The sequence below is a fragment of the Sminthopsis crassicaudata genome, chromosome 2 (genome assembly GCF_048593235.1).
Source record: "Sminthopsis crassicaudata isolate SCR6 chromosome 2, ASM4859323v1, whole genome shotgun sequence".
NCBI lineage: Eukaryota > Metazoa > Chordata > Mammalia > Dasyuromorphia > Dasyuridae > Sminthopsis > Sminthopsis crassicaudata.
In genome coordinates, this window is record NC_133618.1 from 646,541,452 (window position 1) to 646,554,329 (window position 12,878).

Consider the following 12,878-nt stretch of genomic DNA (forward strand, 5'->3'; position numbering starts at 1 on the left):
CCATCATACAGATGAGAAAATGGAAGCTAAGAAAAGTTTACTGACTTGCTTAGGGTTACAAAATGAGTATCTGTATCTAGTTTTGAACTCGGGCATCCTGATTCTAAATATAGCACTCTATCCTCTATGCCAGCTAGCTGCCTAATGAAATAGTATGTTCTAAAGCATTTATAAACTTTAATATGCTACCGACACCTGTAAGTTATAAAACTGTAAGAGAAATTAAAACACTGAGTAGTGGGAAAGAGTCTCTTTTAGACTACCCCCCTCTACCTCTGTCTCTTGGCAAGAGAGACTCAGCAAGGGAATTTAACCTTCAGGGTATTTTAATACCTTTAATTTAATTTTATTTAGGCTTTTGTTTTACCTGTGATTTTATCAGGGCAGTAACTCTCCCTTCATCAAAAGAGAATGGCAACCACTGTTTTAAGAGATATAATATTATAAAGTTTCCCAGAGGGCAATGAGAAGTTAAAGAGTTTTTACATATTAAGTTTGTATCACTGGCAAGACTTGAATGATGAGGTCTTCCTGACTCCAAAGCTGGCCTCTGCCTCTCAAAACCTTAACTCATCATCCTAGCAAATGACCATCTAATTATTTTTATTTTGAGGGAAAGCAGTGGGGTTAAGTGACTTGCCCAGGATCACATAACTATTAAGTATCAAGTGTCTGAGGTTGGATTTCAATTCAGGTTCTCCTTACTCCAGGGCTGGTGTTCTATCCATTGTCCTACCTAGCTGCCCCTGCCTATCTACTTCTTGTGTTCGATGCACAAAGCTGGGTGCCCTTAGTATAAGAATGGTTTTAACCTAAGCTCAAGGTAGCCAATTGCAGCCCCAAAGCAAAAAGCTTCATCCATTCCTTACAATAACCTGTATCCTCTTGGGAGGAACCAAATAGAACCACACAAGCTTGCAAAAGTAAAAATTAACAGAATAAACACCAGTTTTATCTAGCTCCAGAGAGGACGTGGAAGAAAACTAATCCTAATCATAGTTGACTTTGAATACACCTTACAAACAGGTATCCCATAGCAGGTGTCTGCAAGGATGTTAAAGCAGCAATGATAGACTTCTCTCCAGATTAGCTGGGACAGGTCCACTTTTACCTTGAGGCAACTCTGGTTATAATGAGTGACTAGGAGTAAAAAAGGATTTCTGAGATCTAGAGTTCGAAGAAACTTGTGTTCCCCAGAAGAGAGAGACATATCCTGAATACCACCTAATTGACATGCATCCGGATCCCCTGTGACAATCAGATTACACAGGGACATAGACTTGGATTCAGGGTCCTCTAATAAAAAGCATTACTTGCCTTAAGGTTTAGTAAAACATTATCCCCTATGAGGTAGGTATTGTATGTTTTATACAAAAGAATAAAATGAAGGAGAGCAGGATGAGGGATGTGCTGGTAAATTTCAGTGATGGAACTAGAACTACTCACTTCCTAGAGATAGAAGACCTTGGACTGATTAATGTGAAACTCATTTTGCATAAAAGAAAGCAGAAACCTAGAGAACATAAGCTCCTTGCATTCAGGAATATCTTTATTTTGTTTACCACAAGCTCTGACACAAAGATCCTTAATAAGTAGATGCTGACTTGAATTTGCCCAAGATCACACAGGTAGTAACCCAATTCATTCCCCTCCTCCCCTCTACCACTCTGTCCCCAAGAATTCACTAAAGACAACAAGGGGCAGCTGGCAGTATAAAAGTGTAAATCTCATTGGGGCAGTTATATAAATGCTATTCCCTTCTGTCACTTCTTTCTCTTTTCTTTTGAGTCAATCAGATTTAAATGACTTTCCCAAGGTCACATAACTATTAAGGATCAATTATCTGATCCTGGTTTCCATCCACTCTGCCATCTAGCTGTCCCACCTCACTTTTTCCTTTGAAAGATACCTCAAAGGCCACCAAAATTCACTTTACAATATTCTCAAAAAAAGTGGTCACTCAGCCTCTATGTGAAATGTGCTAATAAAGGGAATCTATGACTTCCTTGACCAGTTCATTTATCACTTTGGGAGTGCTCTCTGCCATCAAGTAGAACAAGTCAACTCTTCTATGTGAAAGATGATTATTTATTCTATTAAATTTTCTTTTCACTAGGATAGACATCACCACTTTCTCTTAATGGATGGCCATAACAGCATGAACTCAATGTTCCCTATCACCCTATTATTTGTCCTCTTCTGGATGTGTTACAGTTTATCAACCCTAATGCTTCTTAAAATGTAAAAGTGGCCAGCCACTATATTCTTATTCTATAGTTCCTTCATCCATTTCTCGGTTGATGAACATGTGTTCCAATTCTTTGCTACTACAAAAAGAGCTGCCATAAATATCTTTGTACATATAGTTCCTTTTCACCTTTCTTTGTCCCTTGTGGTAATAGAATATTATTAAGCCATAAGAAATGATAAAAAGGAATCATTTTGAAAGACTTGTATGAACTGATACAAAATGAAGTGAGCAGAATCAGGGAAACAATCTGTATAACAATAATACTTTTAAGACAAACAACTTTGTAAGACTTTAGAACTCTGATCAATAAAACAATCAACTGCCATTCTAAAAGATAAGGATAAAGTCTGCTACCAATCTCCTGATAGAATAATGTTGGATTCAAGATTTAGAATGAGACACATCATTTTTTTGGACATAGCCAATGTGGAGAATTGTTTCCATTCCTTCCTATTTGTTATGAGGGTTTTTTGTTTTTGTTTTTGTTTTTTTTAATCTTTTAACGGGGGTGAGGAGGAGAGGGAGAAATGAGAGAGAAAATAAATGTTTGTTAATGGAAAAAAATAAACTTTAAAATCCCAGAATATCTACCATATTCCAGATTCTGACTTCCACATGGGACTCCCTAGATGTGGATATTATAGATGAAAGCCAGATGTTAATGCCAAGTCATGACACAAAACTTGGAACTGTCTGACTTTGTACCCAATAGCAAATGCCCAGCTGGAAACACATTTGTCCTTTGCCCTAGTAGGAGAAGTATTTTAAGAAGGCCAGCATTGTTCCTCTGATAAAAGATTTGGTTCTTATATTCTATTTTCAGCCAACTTTAGCTGAAGAGACTCACTCAGATCTTCCTTCACCTTCAAGTATATAATAGGAGTCACAGGGAAGTAATGAATTATTAAGAATTGAGAACCACATATCAAAAAAATGTTAATATGATCTCTTTTTCTTTCAGAAGCAATGAAGTACTTTAAAACTTCAATTTAGAGGAAAGCTCTGGAAAGGAAGAGGTCTCATTTAGAGAATTTTCTGGCTAACAGGGATTACATCTAAATTTTATTATGTAAACACCTATTTAAAAAAAATCTTCCTAAAACATTTAACTTTTCTTTCAGGTTTAAGTAAACAACACAATGAACAAAACAGAATCTTTCTTTGCTGTCTGAAGGTTTTATAGGCCATCAGAGCTTTAATCTTTTAATTCTTAAAGTCCATGACTAGAATACAAAAAAATGAAGGAGATTAAGATTTTTAAATAGTATAAATAATAGGACACATTTATCTAGTGCTCAAAGGTTTGCCAAGTATCTATAGCCTCATTTTATTTGATCTTCACAAGTACTCTATGAATTTGGGATTGTTATTATTCTCATTTTACACATGAGGGAACTGAGGCTAAAAGGAATTAAATGATTTTGCCAGGATCACAGGATCAGAAAGTGAAAAAAAGATACAAATTCTGATATTTCTGATTTCAAGTCCAATGCTCTCATACTTATCCTTGCATGAATTTAAGGTCATTCAAAAAACAGCAAATATCCTTTTCTTGTTTGAATCTTAGAAAGTTAATGCCTACAAAGAACCCTAAATATTATCCAGCCCAAACACTCATTGTTCTAGGATAGATACATAGTATACTCCAATACCTTCTGTCATTTCCAGAATTAAATTAAAATATTCCAGCTTTTAACACTCTTTATAATATGGCTCTCTCCTATCTTTCGAACCTTCTTAGATCTTTTCCAAGTTCCCCATGTGCTCTATGATCACTGTGGCTGGTATCACTGGACTCTGCAAACAAACTCTTTACTCTGGCCATTTTCTCTAACTATTCCCCCATGCCTGGAAGTCTCTCTCCTCATTTTGGCTTCTGGTTCCTTCCCTTCCTTCAATTTCTAGGTGAAAGCCCGTTTTCCAGAAGAAGCCTTTTCTTAGATCCCTTAATATCAGTGCCTTCTCTTTTAAGATTATAACCAATTAATCATGCAAATATCTTCTTTGTACAGAGTTGTTTGCCTGGTGTTTTCCCCAGTAGATTGTGTGCTTCTTGAGAGAAGGGACTATCTTTTTTTTTTTTTTTCCCTTCATATCCCCAGCATTTAATCCAGTGCCTAGAATGTGGTAGGTGCTTAATAAATGCTTCTTAACTTGAGGAAACTCAAGCCGAGAGGCTCACAGGACCATAATCCTGGTTTCCAGACTTTCAGACTAAGGATGCTTTTATTATACTCTGCTTTTTCTAATAGGGATACAGTGACAACTCAGAATACAACAAAAGTCAGGAGCTTTTGTTTGTTGCTAGAATCAACAACAAAGAAACTTACAAAATGTATGACATTTAAAAAATATTCTATATTTTTATTTTGATGCATGCACATACATATGTATATATGAACATACACATATATGCATGTGTATATACAAGTGTGTGTATGATAAATTCAGAAGCAGGGGCTAGGAGGATGAAAGGGAATGACTTTACTATACTTGTCTTTTTGTCTTCTATTCATTTGAATGTCAATCTAGGAAGATGCTGGGAGGGAAGGAGGCATTGTGGTCTCAGCTTCCTTACAGACTTATAGATTTTTTTTTTTTCTTGGCAGAATTCCTAGGCCTTGTAGACATATGATTCCCATCAGGGGTTAAAGTGGAATTATGGAGAATTTTCTAATCTTACATCAGATAGTTGTCTGCACCACAGATTTAAAATCAGAACCAGAAATAAGAATAAATAAACTTAGCCTGGAGGTACTGTGACTGGCTTTTGTTGGTTACCCAAGATAAAGATAAATGTGGTAACTTAAGGACCAAGTAAATGAGTTGCCAGCCCATCCTTGTCAAGCAGGAGGTTTTCTAATCATTGCACCTTAGCAAATGGCAGCAGAGTACAAAAATAAAAACAGAGAGTAATTCAGCAACTAAGACACTATAAGAGACTCTCGGAAGAGAGCAGAGACATGAGAACCTGAGGAAATTTGTATAACAACTACAGTGCAATGACCTCACCAAAAGATATCAGCAACTCTTCAGTACTAGAGTATGAATGGCCAGGTCCCATGGGCTCTAGAAATATATCTTTTAATATTATTCCCTCTGTGCATGTCCTCCTCTCATAGATGATGTATATGCTTGTAGAAGACTGTGTTCAAGTGAGCATGGAGAGAGCTTTTCTTTTTATTTTATTTGCTGTGCTGTTGCCTGATGCAGGATTTGAACTTTGACTTCTGGCCCTGCAGTCTATCCATTGTAATTCTTAGCTAGCCTTATACCACCCACTTTTGAGTTTGTAGTGAGGAACACACCATATACAAACTCAAACTTTTTTTTTTATCTTAAACGAAGAAAAAGGGATGAAATTTTGAATTTGAATAGTCAGGAGAGAAGTCACCCACACAAATACAGAGCTTTAAAATTGCAGTAAATGACAATCTCCAAAATGAGAAGGGACAGAACTTCCCTAAATATCCTATTGTATAGTATAGAAATCCCTTTATGAGTGCTCTCTAATGGTTGACCAAGGTTTACTTTCAGTACCTATTTCCCCTTCTGTCTGTCTGCACACAGACTGACTGACCCCACTAGAATTTTCTTTATTATTTCTCTCTCCCAACAAGTCTAAAACAAACACATTCTTTCAGTGCATGGCATGTATTCTATAGCAGTTAATGTCATATACAGTCTTTGTTAATATGGATTCTTCATGTATATATATTTTTATTTAATTTATATTCTAACATATTTAACCTGTATTGGTCAACCTGCCATGGGGAGAAGGAGGGGAAAAATTAGAACAAAAAGTTTGGCAATTGTCAATGTTGTAAAATTACCCATGCATATATCTGGTAAATAAAAACTTAATACAAAAAATATGAATCCTTTAAAAAAATCCATTTGCATTATATCTTTTTTTTTTTCTCCCTGAGGCAGTTGGGGTTAAGTGACTTGCCCAGGGTCACACAGCTAGGAGGTATTAAGTTTCTGAGGCCAGATTTGAACTCGGGTCCTCCTGACTTCAAGGCTGGTACTCTAGCCACTGAGCCACTCAGTTGCTCCATATCTTATGTTTACAATCACCTCCATTTCTGAATATATTCAATCCCTCAATCCTACTCACGAAGTCATTCTTTGTAACACAATATAAGAGATGGAGGATGAAGAGACAGTTTGGCCAAACTAACGTTATCAACTTAGTCTGAAATAGACATAATATTCTATATCTGTAGTCCCCCACCTTCTAATGAAGCAAGGTCCATTATGAATATTAATAGAAATTCAATTAGAGTCATGAAAATACCTAAAACACTCTGCTTCCCAAGGCTTAGTTACTTACAGTCTTTCCCCCCTAATTAGTTTTTAGTCCTTTGATTCTCTCAGAGACACTCTTGGGAATGTTTTTATCCCATTTTAGTTGAGCTTCTCATCTCTGGGCTTACTTTTTATTTACATTTTGAGTCACTTGAGTGTTAAGAAGAATAAATTATTCTGTAATAACAATTTTTTTCCAGTTTCCCCTCTCCATCAAATCTAACTGACCAGAACTGTAGTCTACCTACAAACATATCTATGCCCAGTATCCCAACAATATTTTCCTTCTTATAGGGCAAATACAACACAGTTGGTGAAAAAAATTATATATATATATATATATATATATATACATGGTGCTTTGTATTTCAGAAGATTTCCAACCTTACAACACAACTTCTTGGGAGTGCCCATCTGCTTCTGAGCTAGAAGCAGTGATCCTATTTGAAGTGACTGTAGTTTCTGTGAAGGCAGAGAAACTCAAGGATGAGGCCTAAGGCAGCAATTCACCAAATAAAATTTCTGTTATTCTGTTCCAATCTATGTCCTGATAACTCAGCAATTACTATGTCCAGTCCTCATTCCTCAAAGAGAATCTCCAATTTATAAATAAGTTTAAAGGAATTTATTTGAAGTTTATTTTTAAACTGATTTAGAGGAATTCATGATGCAAAAATTGGTTATTAAAGCCCGAGAAGTTCTGGTGGCTGGAATAGAGACAATCCATCCTTGTGAATCCCGTTCCACTGGGGAATCAGGAAGACTTAGACTCCCCACCCTTCACCCCCATACACACACTCCCAACATCAGCTGTATTACCATAAAAGGCAAATCATTTATCTTTTTTCAGGCTCAGTTTCCTTATCTTAAAATCAGAGGTAAAACCTGTTATTCCTACCTCACAAGCTATGAGATTCAAAGTGGAGAATTTACATGGGACACTTTGCAAACTTTAAAGCTATATAAAGGCAAGTTATTAAAACTGATTATCAGATAAGTTGACAGACATGGTTATTCAACTATAGCCGTAGTCAGTGCTCCCTATCTGTCCTATTGCTCCTACTAGACAATAAACTCTTAAAGGACAAGGGCCCAGGCTTAATATTGGCTACTCTCAGCATCTAATTTTTATATACCGGTAGTGCCTCAGTGCAGCAGGATGGCAATAAATGTATTGAATGAATTATCAAATGGATGAATGAAGTATTATCACTGGCTCTTCTGAACAGCCTTTGTCCAAGCATGTATTTCAAGGGCGGGTTCATTCTAAAAGGGAGAAAAGGCAAGTTTCCTACCAGGTTCTTCCTGAAGACTCTCAGCCCTAAGTCAAGGCTGAGAAAGAACTGGACATTATCACCCACCTCCATCACACAGAGTTATGGAAGGCCCCTGTGCACAGAGAGAGAAAAACTACCCTCTGTTCTTTGCAGGGGGTGGGAGCAACAATTACTTTTTGCCAATGACTCTTGGGCAGTCCAGAAAGAGCACACTATTATTTTTTCCTCCTCACTCCCTTATCATTGCTATTAATTCTTTGAAAGCCTAAAAAGGTCCCCTCCTAGAAGCTCAGGATATAATGCTGAGTGGCTGTGGAAGTTGGTTGTTTTGGGAGCCAATATAGTTCTGAAAAGGAAACACCTAACACCAAGTACTCCCCTCTTCTCTACTAAACTTGGTGCTTTCCCAATAGAAAGGGAGTGGTGGGCTAGGAGAGGAGGACTGAACTCGAACAGGTTGGGGATTGGAGGCGAGGGGGAGCCCCAGGAACTCCATCCTGCTTTCTCGGTATTCAGCTCCCTCATGGCTGCTCACCTGATAGCAGTGGGGTTACAGCTTAGTCATGCCATCTGGCCTTCTGATAAACTGGACTAAGTCCGCGCCACGCGGGCTTTATCACGTCCCAGCCCCCGTGCAGGGTCTGGGCGCTCAGGGCCGTGATACTGCTGGTAAATAAGTAGTTGCCCGAAAACAAAGCCTAGGAGCGGCTTCGTGGGGATGCACGCGCCCTCTGCGCACACCTGTCCGGGGAGGTGGCTCAGCTCCAGCAGGCGCGGCCAGTGCTTCCCCGGACCCGGCGAGTTTCCCACAGCGCTGGGCTCGCGGCTCGGGGCCGGGGCTGGCTCCGGCTGACATCCGCGGGCGGGCTAGCCGCCGCAGCCCCGGCGCTCCTCGCCAGCCCCTCCGTTTTACAGAACTGCACACTGAGGCCCAGGCGGGGAAGGAGAGCTAGACGGAGGTCACAGGGATGACTGGAAGCCCGACCGTCAGTCCTTCCAGCAGCCCCTGCTCCGGCCTTGGGCTAACCTCATCATCACCTCTGCAAAGCCCCGGGAAGATGCAGGATCCCCGGGGATGGGGGAGCTCTGCAGGAGGCTTTGGTGCCTAAGGCCGGCGTCCCAGCCTCCATTTCCCGGGAGCTCCCAGGGACCAGGAGTAAGCCCCCTCCCTTCACCCCCCTTCCCCCACACCCTCGTGCAGCTGCTACTCACACTGCTCCTCCTCCTTCTACTTCTCCTCCTCCTCCTCCTCCTCCTCCTCCTCCTCCAGCTTCCCAAATCCTCTAGCTGCCCCTCCCCGCCCTTGATCTAGAGCTGGGGGAGGAGCCTAGGCCTCTGGGGGCGGGGCTCGGGGTCTCCTGCCACTAATCCCGCCCCTCTCCTTCTCTCACCCGAGCTACTAGGGGTGGGAAGAGAGCGGAGCGGGAGGGGGCGGAGTCAGAGGCAGGTCCCTCCCACCCTCACCTCCCAAGGCTCCCGGATAGGAAAACCCGGACTGTGGCTATTTGCAGGCTATTTCTTGGCCTGGCAGGCGCAGGAGCGTCCACCGCAGCTTGGTTTGCAGCTCAAAGGCCTAGAAAGGTTTTAAAAGGGAGGCCAAAATAAAGTCCTTTCAAGCTCTAAGGCCTCTAGCAGAAGCGACAAAGCATGATTCTTTAAAATCTGGAGGCAGGGAGTAGTTTTGAAAGGCTTCAAGGAGGAGATGTGATGTTAATCAATCAACAAGCATATTTTAAGATCCTGCCATGCACCTGGTACTATGCTGGAGATGAGCTAGACCTTGATAGATAGATGGAACATTATTCCTGAATGTAATCTAGAACTTGAAAGATGGTCAAATAGGTAGATGACAATATTAGCTGGTGCTAAGTGTTCAAGTTTTGCAAAGCATTTGTCAATTTCATTTGATCTTCACAATACCCAGGTGAGGCAGATCTTGTTACTATCCCCATGTTCCACGTGAGGAAATTGAGGCAGACAGTAATTATGTAACTAATTATGTCCCACAGCTGGTCAGTGTTGAGACAAGATTGCAAACCGAGGTCTTCCTGAGTGCAAGCCCAGTTTTCTATGCAATGAGCCACCTAGCAGTCTAGAGAAGTAGAGAATGCATTTATGAAGTATTTATTATATCAGGCACTAAGAATTGTCATACGCAAACAAGACAGTCCTTGTCCTTAAAGGCCTTAATTCTAATGGGGAAGACGACCCCATAAGGAGAAAGAAATGACTGGCCAACAGCACCCTGTGGAGGTGGCCTGGGGGTCTGGTAAAAATAAGGCTGCCCTATTGTAGGTATCAGAGAATGGGTATGTTTGATATGATGTGGCTAGAACCATAACACGATTTCTCTTTCCCTTCCTCCCCCTCCTCCCCCTCCTCCCCCTCCTCCCCCTCCTCCCCCTCCTCCCCCTCCTCCCCCTCCTCCCCCTTCTCCCCCTCCTCCCCCTTCTCCCCCTTCTCCTCCTCCTTCTTCTCCTCCCCCTCCTTCTCCTCCCCCTCCTTCTCCTCCTTCTCTTCCTCCTCTTCCTTCCCAAATCCTCTAGCTGCCCCTCCCCTGAATTACTTGAAAAAGTGGAGAAGGATTTAAGTAGTTGTAGGAATGGGATGGTGAAAAGTCATCCATTGTCCATCCTAAAGGAGGAGGACAGTCGACCTTTCAAAAGCAAAGCAGGAAATAACATCCCAGACCCTGAATGTTTCCCGAGGATATTAATTAATTAGCCAGTCTTTCATGTGTCTGGGGAAGCAGAATTAGTTTGCTCCTACAGGAAAGTTGCTTATGATTTTTCTAGCAACTACAACAGGTTTGGCAGTAATGTAATTACTTATCAAACCATGATTACACTTCCTTAACATTCCTGGTTTCTGAACTTCAAAAGCTTGAATAGATTTGACAGTTCATTAACAGCAAGCTTTACTGAGCTTCTTTTTTTTTTTTTCTTTCTTTTCTTTTTTTAAAGTGTAAGAGACCTAAAAGTTGGGCTCATTAAAAAGCAGCAACCAGACCCAAGGGATGAGATATCAGCAAGTAGGCACATGAAAAGTCTAGTTACTTTCTTGGGAGGAGAGAGAGAGAGAGGCACAAAAACAAAGACAGAAATAAAGAGACAAAGAGAAAAGGAGGAGGAAGAGAAGAAAGAAAATAAATAAAAGCATAAATTAAAAAAAAACACAACATTTTTTGTAACTATTATGACAGAAATAGTTCTGGTCCTTACAAATTTATATGAATCATGAAAACATGTGAGCTTGGATCATTTATAAACCTTCTTCTAACTGAAAAACCTAAATATTAACTTCTGCTTAACCCTTAAAAATAATAAAGGCATTTACTTTCAAGCAGTATTTTTACAGTTTTTTTTAATAGCTCTAATGGGGATAAGGACTGGTTCTATAATTTTATACTTACTGAGAACTCCCAAGTGAGGAACCTGTTTACCAAGGCAGAACAGCAATCTTCTAACCTAGTGTCTTGGAGAGTTTTCTAGAGCACAAGTGTCAAATCAGCCACAAACATTCCCAAGTGTGCTGCCAGAACCATGTTAAAATGTCATTGTGGAATATTTTTAAAAATAAATAAAACAACAATAAAACAAAAATGCTGTGACCAAGTAGATTTCTAAGTCGGTTTGTGACTGCAGGGAACTTTATATTCTATTTGAGTTTGACTACTAGTCTAAAGCACTGAGAGAGCATAAGACTTTCCCAGGTTCTCACAGTTACTTGTGTGTCTAAGGTGGAATATGAAGCAAGGTCATCTTGATTTCAAACCTATCTTTTTATCCCACTATTGATGAATGGAGGACAGTACTAGTAAAAAAATTTTTTTTCATATGTTGAACATATTGTTCAACAAACAATAAATCATCTAGAGCAAAGCTTCTTAAATTGTGGGCCACTGCCCCATGTGGGGATTATGTAACTGAATGTTAGAGTTGCAAAATTAGCATTTATTATCAGTAAATGCTTGATTTGTATACTATTTTATATACCCATATTATCTGGGGTCATATAAAAATTTCTCAAGTGAAAAGGGGTTGTGAATAGAAAGGCTTTAAGAAGCCCTGTTCTAGAGAAATCTTTGTATTTTGAGGTTCTATAAGGCTTTTGAAGGTAAAAGCTATTTTCATTTTTTGTTTTTATTGCCTCAAAACTAAGTATGGTGTCTGGCATAGAGTAGGCCCTTAATAAATATTTATTTGAATTTTTTTTAATCGTTGTAAGAAGCAAAATATCTTACCAAAAACTCTACTGATTCATTGAAGAAAGTAAGAAAGATTTTATTTTACATTCTTGCAAGAATGGGTGCTTAGGTGAGTTGAAACACCTGGAAGCACTTATTTCCTATTCTGAAGAACAACTCCTTCCCTTGATTACCTGTTAAGTGGAAATTACAGAAATTACAGGCCATGAATCTCTATCCCTCATTAGAGAGCTGGTCCCTGTCCTGAAGGAGCTTCCATTCTGATAGGGGGAAGATAACTGAAGAGAGCAAAAGGCAAAGAATCAAAGATTCTTTTTAAATCTGAGACCACTACTCCTGATTACAAAAGTCAGTCCTTACCCCGAAGTTTACTTCTTTTGGGGGAATATAATCTCCACCTTTGATTATTATTTGATGTCCTTGTGGGTTTCAGTTTTCTAATTTAAGTTTCATTTCTCCAATTTAATTTTCATAACTGTGGGAACCAAATAAATGCCAATCTATTTTTTACAATCATCACCCCATTGGGCAGATAAGAAAACTGAGAGAAATAGTTAATAAATGCTTGTTGACTGACAAATCTGGGAGTTCAAATCATTTGTGTAGTTAAAAAGCTTGAGCCCAGACCTTCAGACTTCTAAATCAGAACTATTCCTACTACCATAGTGTTGCTTCCCTTTAGTGGGATAATAGGAGACATGGGCTGCCCCTTAGTTCTTTGGATTATTCCAGATTGTTATCAATAAATATTTAGAAAGCACTCATAATACAAATTCAAATTTGAGCTCAGCTACTTACTAGCTATGTGACTCTGGAAAAGTCACTTAACCCT

The 12,878-nt window shown here is 39.6% G+C and overlaps 1 protein-coding gene across 4 annotated transcripts in view; it reads right to left on the bottom strand.

Moving 5' to 3' along the window:
- PRXL2A (peroxiredoxin like 2A) overlaps positions 1-9,240 on the bottom strand; it is a 49,210-nt gene extending 39,970 nt beyond the window's left edge. Inside the window, exon 1 of one of the 4 annotated variants that reach the window (XM_074296663.1) lies at positions 9,052-9,240. The gene's annotated coding sequence lies outside the window, so the exon portion shown is untranslated. Of the gene's footprint in view, positions 1-8,374 lie in introns of all 4 variants that reach the window. The other 3 variants (XM_074296661.1, XM_074296659.1, XM_074296660.1) reach the window with 3 other exon arrangements.
- Positions 9,241-12,878: the final 3,638 nt, after the last annotated feature.